Source organism: Ranitomeya variabilis, chromosome 1 (genome assembly GCF_051348905.1).
Source record: "Ranitomeya variabilis isolate aRanVar5 chromosome 1, aRanVar5.hap1, whole genome shotgun sequence".
Lineage (NCBI taxonomy): Eukaryota > Metazoa > Chordata > Amphibia > Anura > Dendrobatidae > Ranitomeya > Ranitomeya variabilis.
In genome coordinates this window covers 1,035,806,331-1,035,819,030 of record NC_135232.1, presented here as the reverse complement: position 1 = coordinate 1,035,819,030, position 12,700 = coordinate 1,035,806,331, and the positions used below count along the sequence as shown (strand labels likewise).

Sequence of the window (12,700 nt, the reverse complement as noted above, 5' to 3'; positions counted from 1 at the left end):
GATCGGAAGAGGAAGGCAACTTAGGCAAGGGCACCAAATGGACCATCTTGGAAAAACGATCACACACCACCCAGATGACAGACATTCCTTGAGACACCAGAAGATCTGAAATGAAATCCATGGAAATGTGCGTCCAAGGCCTCTTCGGGACGGGCAAGGGCAAAAGCAACCCGCTGGCACGAGAACAGCAAGGCTTAGCCCGAGCACAAATCCCACAGTACTGCACAAAAGAACGCACATCCCGCGACAGGGAAGGCCACCAAAAGGACCTAGCCACCAAATCTCTGGTACCAAAAATCCCAGGATGCCCTGCCAGCACCGAGGAATGAACCTCAGAGATAACTCTGCTGGTCCATTTATTAGGAACAAACAATCTATCAGGTGGGCAAGGGTCAGGTCTACCAGCCTGAAATCTCTGCAACACACGTCGCAAATCAGGAGAAATGGCCGACAAGATTACTCCCTCTTTAAGAATACCAGCTGGCTCTGAGACGCCGGGAGAGTCAGGCACAAAGCTCCTAGAAAGAGCATCAGCCTTCACATTCTTTGAACCAGGCAGGTACGAGACCACAAAGTCAAAACGGGAGAAAAACAACGACCAACGAGCCTGTCTAGGATTCAGGCGCTTAGCAGACTCGAGATACATCAGATTTTTGTGATCAGTCAAGACCACCACACGATGCTTAGCTCCCTCGAGCCAATGACGCCACTCCTCAAATGCCCACTTCATGGCCAATAACTCCCGATTACCAACATCATAGTTCCGCTCAGCAGGCGAAAATTTCCTAGAGAAAAAAGCACATGGTCTCATCACAGAGCAACCAGGGCCTTTCTGCGACAAAACAGCTCCGGCACCGATCTCAGAAGCATCCACTTCAACCTGAAAGGGAAGTGAGACATCAGGCTGGCATAAAACAGGCGCCGAAGTAAACCGGCGCTTCAGCTCCCGAAAAGCCTCCACGGCTGCAGGAGCCCAATTAGCAACATCAGAACCTTTCTTGGTCATATCCGTCAAAGGTTTAACAACGCTAGAAAAATTAGCAATAAAACGACGGTAGAAATTAGCAAAACCCAAGAACTTCTGAAGACTCTTAACAGACGTGGGTTGAGTCCAATCATGAATAGCTCGGACCTTGACTGGGTCCATCTCCACAGTAGAAGGGGAGAAAATAAAACCCAAGAAGGAAACCTTCTGCACTCCAAAGAGACACTTTGAGCCCTTCACAAACAAAGCATTATCACGCAAAACCTGAAACACCATCCTGACCTGCTTTACATGAGAATCCCAATCATCAGAAAAAAACTGAATATCATCCAGATAAACAATCATAAATTTATCTAGATACTTCCGGAAGATGTCATGCATAAAGGACTGAAACACTGAAGGAGCATTAGAGAGCCCAAAAGGCATCACTAAGTACTCAAAATGACCTTCGGGCGTATTGAAAGCAGTTTTCCATTCATCTCCCTGCTTAATGCGCACAAGGTTGTACGCACCACGAAGATCTATCTTGGTGAACCAACTGGCACCCTTAATCCGAGCAAACAAGTCCGACAATAGTGGCAAAGGATACTGAAATTTGACAGTGATATTATTCAGAAGACGATAGTCAATACAAGGTCTCAAAGACCCGTCTTTCTTGGCCACAAAAAAGAATCCCGCACCAAGAGGGGAAGAAGATGGACGAATATGTCCCTTCTCCAAAGACTCCTTTATATAAGAACGCATTGCGGCATGCTCAGGTACAGATAGATTAAATAATCGTCCCTTAGGAAATTTACTACCAGGAATCAAATCTATAGCGCAGTCACAGTCCCTATGAGGAGGAAGGGCACTGGACCTGGACTCACTGAATACATCCTGATAGTCCAATAAATACTCCGGAACTTCAGAAGGAGTAGAAGAGGCAATAGAAACCGGCAGGGAATCGCAATGAATTCCCTGACAACCCCAACTTGACACAGACATAGCCTTCCAATCCAAAACTGGATTATGGGTCTGTAACCATGGCAGACCCAAAACGACCAAATCATGCATTTTATGCAGAACAAGAAAACGAATCACCTCCCGATGTTCAGGAGTCATGCACATGGTCACTTGTGTCCAATACTGCGGTTTATTCTCCGCCAATGGCGTAGCATCAATTCCTCTAAGAGGAATAGGATTTTCCAAAGGCTCCAGGACAAAACCACAGCGCTTGGCAAACGACAAGTCCATAAGACTCAGGGCAGCACCAGAATCCACAAATGCCATAACAGGGTAGGAAGACAATGAGCAAATTAAAGTCACAGACAAAATAAACTTAGGCTGCAAATTACCAATGGCGACAGGACTAACAACCTTTGTTAGGCGTTTAGAGCATGCTGAGATAACATGTGTAGAGTCACCGCAGTAAAAACACAACCCATTCTGACGTCTATGATTTTGTCGTTCAGTTTTAGTCTGAATTCTATCACATTGCATTGAGTCAGGTGTCCGTTCAGACAATACTGCCAGAGAATTAGCAGATTTGCGCTCCCGCAAACGCCGATCAATCTGAATGGCAAGAGTCATAGAATCATTCAGACTTGTAGGGATGGGAAACCCCACCATCACATTCTTAATGGTCTCAGAAAGGCCATCTCTGAAATTTGCGGCCAGAGCACACTCATTCCATTGAGTAAGCACGGACCATTTCCGAAATTTTTGGCAATACACTTCAGCTTCATCCTGGCCCTGAGAGATAGCCAGCAACGCTTTTTCTGCCTGAATTTCAAGATTAGGCTCCTCATAAAGCAATCCGAGCGCCAGAAAAAACGCATCAATATTTGCCAATGCAGGATCTCCTGGCGCCAATGAGAAGGCCCAATCCTGAGGGTCGCCACGCAAGAAGGAGATAACAATTTTAACTTGCTGAGCTGAGTCTCCAGACGAACGAGGTCTCAAAGATAGAAACAATTTACAATTATTCCTAAAATTGCTAAATTTAAATTGATCTCCAGAGAACAGCTCAGGAATAGGTATCTTAGGCTCTGACATAGGACTACAAGTAACAAAATCCTGAATGCCCTGCACTCGTGCAGCAAGCTGATCCACACTAGTAATCAGAGTCTGAACATTCATGTCTGCAGCAGGGCTTCAAGCCACTCAGAGAAAAAGGGGAAGGAGAAAAAAAAACTCAGAACTTTTTTTTTCTTTTAATCCCGCTTCAGCAATGCATTAAATATTCTCTTTTTCGGCCTGGAATACTGTTATGATCCTAGTGGTAGAGGATCTCAGGAGTTCCAGCTAAGTCCGCAAACACAAAAACCAGCTCATAGGGAAGTGGTAACTTGGCTGACCGCATATCTGATCCTGGCACAACAACTAGAAGTAGCCGGGGAACGTACCTACGTTGATTCTAGACGTCTCGCACCAGCCGGAGAACTAACTAACCCTTTCAGAGAAAATAAGACCTCACTTGCCTCCAGAGAAAAGACCCCAAAGTTATTATACAAGCTCCCAACAAATAATAACGGTGAGGTAAGAAGAAAAGACAAACGTAAGAATGAACTAGATTTAGCAAAGAGAGGCCCACTAATTAATAGCAGAAAATAGGAAGAGGACTTATGCGGTCAGCAAAAAACCCTATAAAAATATCCACGCTGAAGATCCGAAAACCCCCGCATCGACTAACGGTGTGGGGGGAGAATATCAGCCCCCTAGAGCTTCCAGCAAAAGCAGAAATCACATTTTGAACAAGCTGGAACAAAATAAGAGCAAATGCAAAAGGACAAAAATAAGAAAGCAGAACTTAGCTTATCTTGCAAAACTCAGGGACCAGGAGTCAGGAGGAAAACAGACATAGACTGATTACATCGATTCCAGGCACTAGACTGAGTTTCCAGGAAGTCTAAATAGGAACACCCAAGGCCTAACGAACCAGGTGGGTACCAACCTGGGGAAAGATAATCCAAGTGCCATACTGCTAGTGACCACAAGAGGGAGCCAACAAATATAGTTCACAACAACTGTCCCCCTTATCTGCCTGCTTGAAAAATCACTGCAAGCGCTAAGGGATGATGTTGTGGAAGAGGTGGAGGATGAGGATTCACCATTTCCATCATATTCTGGACAGTCAGCGCCACGTGGTTCCTCACAAACGCGTAGGCAGGGGACACTTTGTGAGGAGGATGAGGAGGAGTCAATGGAGGAGGAAGACATCCGTCCAGAGGAGGGAGTTACACAATTATCCAGTACTCAGTGTGTACAGCGAGGGTGGGGTGATGACGAGCGGGCAGAGATCACGCCTCCAGCAGGGGACAGCATTTCTTGGGCAGTTGGCAGTCTGCAGCACATGGTGGATTACATGCTGCAGTGCCTGAGAAACGACCGCCGCATCGCCCACATTCTCAACATGTCTGATTATTGGGTGTTCACCCTCCTCGATCCTCGCTACCGGGACAACGTAGAAAGCCTCATCACACAGTTGAACCGGGAGCGAAAAATGCGGGAGTACCAAGAGACACTGGTGAATTCCATCTTCTCCATTCCAACTGAGAGAAGTGCTGCTAGTGCATTACAAAGCAGCTCAGTGCGTCCAGGCAGTGGAGGAGGCTCTGCACAAAGAGGGAGCAGAAGCAGTGCCTCTGCCCAAGGCAAGACCAGTATGGCCCAACTGTGGCACAGTTTTGTGTGCCCGCCACAAAAGTCTACACCATCACAGACGGCTCCAGTCAGCAGGAGGCAACGGTTCTGTCAGATGGTGACAGACTACATGTCTTGCCCTCTTGCTGTACTCCCAGACGGCTCTTCCCCTTTCAAGTTTTGGGTCTCAAAGCTGGATACATGGCCAGAGCTAAGCCAGTATGCATTGGAGGTGCTGGCTTGCCCTGCGGCTAGTGTGTTATCGGAACGCGTCTTTAGTGCTGCAGGTGGTGTACTAACTGACCGTCGCATGCGACTATCCTCCGATAACGTTGACCGGCTTACTTTCCTGAAAATGAACAAGGCCTGGATCTCGCAGGAATTTGCCACTCCTCTTCCTGATTAAATAATTAGGTGACTGTCTACAGTATCCAGGTCTCCTGTTGTGTTCATCTTTCTACCACCTGAACTTTAATTCCTGGGCTCCAGCACCGCCAGTTGAGGCTCAGAAGTGCCGTCTGCACAGTCAAAACATACGACCCAGTGTTCTTGGGTTTCAGTAACGTCAGCTGATCCCCAGCTGTGTAGCCGGCAATGTGTCCTGCGACCGCCACGCTGACACAACAACTGAAATGTAAGGGAACCTGTCCCCCCCCCAAGGCGTTTGTTACTGAAAGAGCCATCTTGTGCAGCAGTAATGCTGCACAAGGAAAAGGTAGCTATTTTTGTTTAGCTCCTTGCACACGCAGAACTTAACACTTATAAAATGTGTCCACTGATACCGTAAAACCGTCCCGGAGGTGGGACTTTCCTTCGTAATATGACGCAGCACAGCTGTCATTCCTACCCCCTTGGCGCCGTGCCCCGGCTCCTCAGCGTTGTTTGATTTCGTCCCGGAGCCTGCGCTATTATGTTATCCCTTGGCCAGGCACACTTAGCGCTGCCCCTCTTCTGACATCATTTGGTGTCAGGCTGACTGCTCCTGTGCGGCCGCGCTGGCCGAGAGCCCGCCTCGCTAAATCTTCTGATTTAATCCCACTGAGGGCCTGAGATCCATGGACATGCGCAGTGCATATCTGAACCTCCGCCTCACACTCATCTCCCTACGCCTTCTTCAGACTGTGCGCCGTCAGCTGATCCCTAATAGCATGCCACGGCCGTGACGCCGCACAGTCTGAAGAAGCCGTAGGGAGGGGAGTGAGAGGCGAGGATATGCACTGCGCATGGCCACGGATCCCAGGCCCGCGGTGGGATTACATTAGACGACACTGCGAGGTGGGCTCTCGGCCAGCGCGGCCGCACAGGCGCAGCCAGCCTGACACCAAATGATGTCAGAAGATGGGCAGCGCTAAGTGTGCCTGGCCAAGGGATAACATAACAGCGCAGGCTCCGGGACGGAATCAAACAACGCTGAGGAGCCGGGGCACGGCGCCAAGCGGGTAGGAATGACAGCTGTGCTGCGTCATATTACGAAGGAAAGTCCCACCTCCGGGACGGTCTCACGGTATCAGGGGACACATTTTATAAGTGTTTAGTTCTGTGTTTGCAAGGAGCATAATGAAAAGAGCCACCTTTTCCTTTTGCATCCTTTGTGCTGCACAAGCTGGCTCTTTCAGCTACAAACGCCTTGGGGGGGGGGGTTAAAGGTTCCCTTTCGACTTTCTCCAATCAGGCTTCGGCCTACACTGTGTTCCTCTGCTCCTCCTGCTGTCCCTGGGCTCCAACACCGCTAGTTGTTGCCTGGTAGTGCTGTACGCACAGTCAACAGTCGCTCCTCTGTTATTGGGGTTCAGTAACGTCAGCTGTTCCCCAGCTGTGTGTGTGGCAATCCCTCCTCTCTCCTGCACCTCCTCCTCCTCCTTCTGTCCCTGGGCTCCAACACCGCTAGTTGTTGTCCGGAAGTGCTGTCCGCACAGTCCACAGTCGCTCCTCTGTTTTTGGGGTTCAGTAACGTCAGCTGTTCCCCAGCTGTGTGTGTGGCAATCCCTCCTCTCTCCTCCACCTCCTCCTCCTGCTGTCCCTGGGCTCCAACACCGCTAGTTGTTGCCTGGTAGTGCTGTCCGCACAGTCAACAGTCGCTCCTCTGTTTTTGGGGTTCAGTAACGTCAGCTGTTCCCCAGCTGTGTGTGTGGCAATCCCTCCTCTCTCCTCCACCTCCTCCTCCTGCTGTCCCTGGGCTCCAACACCGCTAGTTGTTGCCTGGTAGTGCTGTCCGCACAGTCAACGGTCGCTCCTCTGTTTTTGGGGTTCAGTAACGTCAGCTGTTCCCCAGCTGTGTGTGTGGCAATCCCTCCTCTCTCCTCCACCTCCTCCTCCTCCTTCTGTCCCTGGGCTCCAACACCGCTAGTTGTTGTCCGGAAGTGCTGTCTGCACAGTCCACAGTCGCTCCTCTGTTATTGGGGTTCAGTAACGTCAGCTGTTCCCCAGCTGTGTTTGTGGCAATCCCTACTCTCTCCTCCACCTCCTCCTCCTTCTGTCCCTGGGCTCCAACACCGCTAGTTGTTGCCTGGTAGTGCTGTACGCACAGTCAACAGTCGCTCCTCTGTTATTGGGGTTCAGTAACGTCAGCTGTTCCCCAGCTGTGTGTGTGGCAATCCCTCCTCTCTCCTCCACCTCCTCCTCCTCCTTCTGTCCCTGGGCTCCAACACCGCTAGTTGTTGTCCAGAAGTGCTGTCCGCACAGAGCCAAACACCTCGCCAATGTGTTAGTGGGGTTCAGTAATGCCTGCTGTTCCCCTGCTGTGTATACGGCAACGTGTCATGCGACCGCCACGCAGGCACAGCAACTTAAATTTAAGGGAACCTGTCCCCCCCCCCCAAGGCGTTTGTTACTGAAAGAGCCACCTTGTTCAGCAGTAATAATGATGCAAAAGGAAAAAGTGGCTCTTTTTGTGGTGCTCCTTGCACACGCTGAACTTGCCACTTATGAAATGTGTCTCCTCACACCGTTAAACCTTCCGGTCGGAGGGACTTTCCTTTGTCATGTGACGCAGCACAGCTGTCATTCTTACCCCCTTGGCGCCGTGCGCCGCCTCCTCAGCGTTGTTTGAATCTGTCCCGGAGCCTGCGCTGTTATGTTAGCCCTTGTCCATGCACACATTTTGCGCTGCCCATCTTCTGACATCATTTGGTGTCAGGCTGGCTGCGCCTGTGCGGCCGCGCTGGACGAGATCCCGCCTCGTAGTGTCTTCTGATTTAATCCCACTGCGGGCCTGTGATCCATGGACATGCGCAGTCTAACACCAGATGTGCCTCGCTGCACAGAGAAAAACACCAACCAATGTGTCAGTGGGGTTCAGCAACACCAGCTGTACCCCTGCTGTGTAGCTGGCAACGTGTCCTGCAACAGCCACGCAGACACAACAGACCTAAAGCTGCCGCCAGTGCAGGCTTCGGCCTACACTCCGCTCCCTCTACTCCTCCTGCTGACCCTGGGCTCTAACACCACCAGTTGGGGCCCAGAAGTGCTGGCTGCACAGAGCCAAACACCTCGCCAATGTGTCAGTGGGGTTCAGCACCGCCAGCTGTTCCCCTGCTGTGTAGCCGGCATCGTGTCCTGCAACAGCCACGCAGACACAAGAACTGAAATTGAAGGGAACCTGTCCCCCCTCCCCCAGGTGTTTGTATGTTTTACAGCCACCTTGTACAGCAGTAATGCTGCATGTGTGCAAGGTGGCTCATAAACTTATTCTCCTTGCACACGTGGAACAGAACACGTCTAAAATGTGTCCTCTGTGACCATTAAACCGTCCCTGAGGTGTGACTTTCCTTTGTAATGACACGCAACAACCCCCTTGGTAGCACAGCCCTTCTTCTGACATCATTGTTTGGCTGGCTGCGCCTCTGCGGCCGCCCTGCCCGACACAACGCCCCTCGGTGTCTTATTTATTTTGACTGCGAGGGTGTGATTGGCGGGCATGAGCAGTGCATATCTTCGCCAGGCTGTCACTCAGCTCCTTCCGCCTTCTTCAGACTGTGCGGCTTCATGGCCGTGGCATGCGATAAGGGATCAGCTGACGCCGCACAGTCTGTAGCAGGTGTAAGGACACGAGCGAGAGGCGAACATATGTACTGCGCCAGGCCATGAATCCAAGCCCCGCAGTGTGAAACACTGTAAAGACACTGCGGGGCTGGGATTCATGGGCATCGCGAACCGCACCAGCCGACATGAAATTATGTCAGAAGACGGGCAGCGCATGGCCAAGGGATAACGCAACAACGCAGACTCCTGTACAGCAAAATGCGATGCTCAGGAGGCCGCGCCCAGCACCAAGGTGGTATTTTTGCCAGCTGTGCTGCGTCTCATTACAAAGGGAACTCCCGCCTCCAAGACAGATTGACTGTATAAGGGCCAAAATGTTGTACGTGTTTCATTCAGCTTGTGCAAGGAACAAAATTAAAAGAGCAACCTGTGACTTGTGCGGCACTACTGCTGCATAAGGCGTGGCTCTTCTAGTTTGTAACACCTGAGGGGGGGTTAAAGGTTACCTTTAAAATTGGTTCAATTAGGCTTCGGCCTACACTCTGCTCCCTCTCCTCCTGCTGACCCTGGGCTCTAACAACGCCAGTTGGGGCCCGGTACTGCTAGCTGCACAGAGAAAAACACCAGCCAATGTGTCAGTGGGGTTCAGCACCGCCAGCTGTTCCCCTGCTGTGTAGCCGGCATCATGTCCTGCAACAGCCACGCAGAAACAAAGCTGCCGCCAGTGCAGGCTTCGGCCTACACTCTGCTCCCTCTCCTCCTGCTGACCCTGGGCTCTAACACCACCAGTTGGGGCCCGGTACTGCTAGCTGCACAGAGAAAAACACCAGCCAATGTGTCAGTGGGGTTCAGCACCGCCAGCTGTTCCCCTGCTGTGTAGCCGGCAACGTGTCCTGCAACAGCCACGCAGACACAAGAACTGAAATTGAAGGGAACCTGTCCCCCCTCCCCCAGGTGTTTGTATGTTTTACAGCCACCTTGTACAGCAGTAATGCTGCATGTGTGCAAGGTGGCTCATAAACTTATTCTCCTTGCACACGTGGAACAGAACACATCTACAATGTGTCCCCTGAGACCATTAAAACGTCCCTGAGGTGTGACTTTCCTTTGTAATGACACGCAACAACCCCCTTGGTAGCACAGCCCTTCTTCTGACATCATTGTTTGGCTGGCTGCGCCTCTGCGGCCGCCCTGCCCGACACAACGCCCCTCGGTGTCTTATTTATTTTGACTGCGAGGGTGTGATTGACGGGCATGAGCAGTGCATATCTTCGCCAGGCTGTCACTCAGCTCCTTCCGCCTTCTTCAGACTGTGCTGCTTCATGACCGTGGCATGCGATAAGGGATCAGCTGACGCCGCACAGTCTGTAGCAGGTGTAAGGACACGAGCAAGAGGCGAACATATGTACTGCGCCAGGCCATGAATCCAAGCCCCGCAGTGTGAAACACTGTAAAGACACTGCGGGGCTGGGATTCATGGGCATCGCGAACCGCACCAGCCGACATGAAATGATGTCAGAAGACGGGCAACGCATGGCCAAGGGATAACGCAACAACGCAGACTCCTGTACAGCAAAATGCGATGCTCAGGAGGCCGCGCCCAGCACCAAGGTGGTATTTTTGCCAGCTGTGCTGCGTCTCATTACAAAGGGAACTCCCGCCTCCAAGACAGATTGACTGTATAAGGGCCAAAATGTTGTACGTGTTTCATTCAGCTTGTGCAAGGAACAAAATTAAAAGAGCAACCTGTGACTTGTGCGGCACTACTGCTGCATAAGGCGTGGCTCTTCTAGTTTGTAACACCTGAGGGGGGGTTAAAGGTTACCTTTAAAATTGGTTCAATTAGGCTTCGGCCTACACTCTGCTCCCTCTCCTCCTGCTGACCCTGGGCTCTAACAACGCCAGTTGGGGCCCGGTACTGCTAGCTGCACAGAGAAAAACACCAGCCAATGTGTCAGTGGGGTTCAGCACCGCCAGCTGTTCCCCTGCTGTGTAGCCGGCATCGTGTCCTGCAACAGCCACGCAGACACAAAGCTGCCGCCAGTGCAGGCTTCGGCCTACACTCTGCTCCCTCTCCTCCTGGTGACCCTGGGCTCTAACACCGCCAGTTGGGGCCCGGTACTGCTAGCTGCACAGAGAAAAACACCAGCCAATGTGTCAGTGGGGTTCAGCACCGCCAGCTGTTCCCCTGCTGTGTAGCCGGCAACGTGTCCTGCAACAGCCACGCAGACTCAAGAACTGAAATTGAAGGGAACCTGTCCCCCCTCCCCCAGGTGTTTGTATGTTTTACAGCCACCTTGTACAGCAGTAATGCTGCATGTGTGCAAGGTGGCTCATAAACTTATTCTCCTTGCACACGTGGAACAGAACACGTCTACAATGTGTCCCCTGAGACCATTAAAACGTCCCTGAGGTGTGACTTTCCTTTGTAATGACACGCAACAACCCCCTTGGTAGCACAGCCCTTCTTCTGACATCATTGTTTGGCTGGCTGCGCCTCTGCGGCCGCCCTGCCCGACACAACGCCCCTCGGTGTCTTATTTATTTTGACTGCGAGGGTGTGATTGACGGGCATGAGCAGTGCATATCTTCGCCAGGCTGTCACTCAGCTCCTTCCGCCTTCTTCAGACTGTGCAGCTTCATGGCCGTGGCATGCGATAAGGGATCAGCTGACGCCGCACAGTCTGTAGCAGGTGTAAGGACACGAGCGAGAGGCGAACATATGTACTGCGCCAGGCCATGAATCCCAGCCCCGCAGTGTGAAACACTGTAAAGACACTGCGGGGCTGGGATTCATGGGCATCGCGAACCGCACCAGCCGACATGAAATGATGTCAGAAGACGGGCAGCGCATGGCCAAGGGATAACGCAACAACGCAGACTCCTGTATAGCAAAATGCGATGCTCAGGAGGCCGCGCCCAGCACAAAAGGTGATATTTTTGCCAGCTGTGCTGCGTCTCATTACAAAGGGAACTCCCGCCTCCAAGACAGATTGACTGTATAAGGGCCAAAGTGTTGTACGTGTTTCATTCAGCTTGTGCAAGGAACAAAATTAAAAGAGCAACCTGTGACTTGTGCGGCACTACTGCTGCATAAGGCGTGGCTCTTCTAGTTTGTAACACCTGAGGGGGGGTTAAAGGTTACCTTTAAAATTGGTTCAATTAGGCTTCGGCCTACACTCTGCTCCCTCTCCTCCTGCTGACCCTGGGCTCTAACAATGCCAGTTGGGGCCCGGTACTGCTAGCTGCACAGAGAAAAACACCAGCCAATGTGTCAGTGGGGTTCAGCACCGCCAGCTGTTCCCCTGCTGTGTAGCCGGCTACGTGTCCTGCAACAGCCACGCAGACACAAAGCTGCCGCCAGTGCAGGCTTCGGCCTACACTCTGCTCCCTCTCCTCCTGCTGACCCTGGGCTCTAACACCACCAGTTGGGGCCCGGTACTGCTAGCTGCACAGAGAAAAACACCAGCCAATGTGTCAGTGGGGTTCAGCACCGCCAGCTGTTCCCCTGCTGTTAGACATAGGTGACAACGGTTGAAGCTTGGATATCCATGAGAACAAAAGAAGGAATGATGTTGTTTTCTAAAGCATTGTAGGCTCCTGTAGCAGACCTAGGATTAATATAAAACTTGTTTTCATGCTCAAATGCTTCAAATTTTTGTGTATGTCCCGAAATCATAATATCTACATCCAGTTGCCTCTGCAACAGAGCCAGGCTGGCCATATCACCCCAGGGAATCACTTGGTGACCATGGATTAACCCGATCTTAAACTGGCCAACAGTCACAACCTTTTGTTCTGGATAGTTTAAATTCTCATCAAAGTCTCCTCTGACGATGTGGACGTCCCCAGCCAGTGTCTTGAGGTAGTCATAGCTCTCCTTGGTGCAGAGATTCCCAGTGCACAGAATATGTTGTATCTTACCAGGGACGAGCAGTTTCTTGAATTTTGCTGGCAAGCTGTTACAGCGATGTGGGATGTGCAGATCTCCTAACACCAAGACCAACATCCTGCGAACCGGGGCCGACAGCCAGAATAGAAGTAGCGAGAAAGCGTCTCAGCCAATAGGAGAGCAACAACCAGTGCCAATCACAAGATGGCGTCAACAGCCAA

General features: G+C 51.4%; 1 pseudogene; it reads right to left on the bottom strand.

The window, feature by feature from the left end:
* Nucleotides 1–12,101: 12,101 nt before the first annotated feature.
* LOC143793057 (vacuolar protein sorting-associated protein 29 pseudogene) lies at nucleotides 12,102–12,671 on the bottom strand (annotated as a pseudogene).
* Nucleotides 12,672–12,700: the final 29 nt, after the last annotated feature.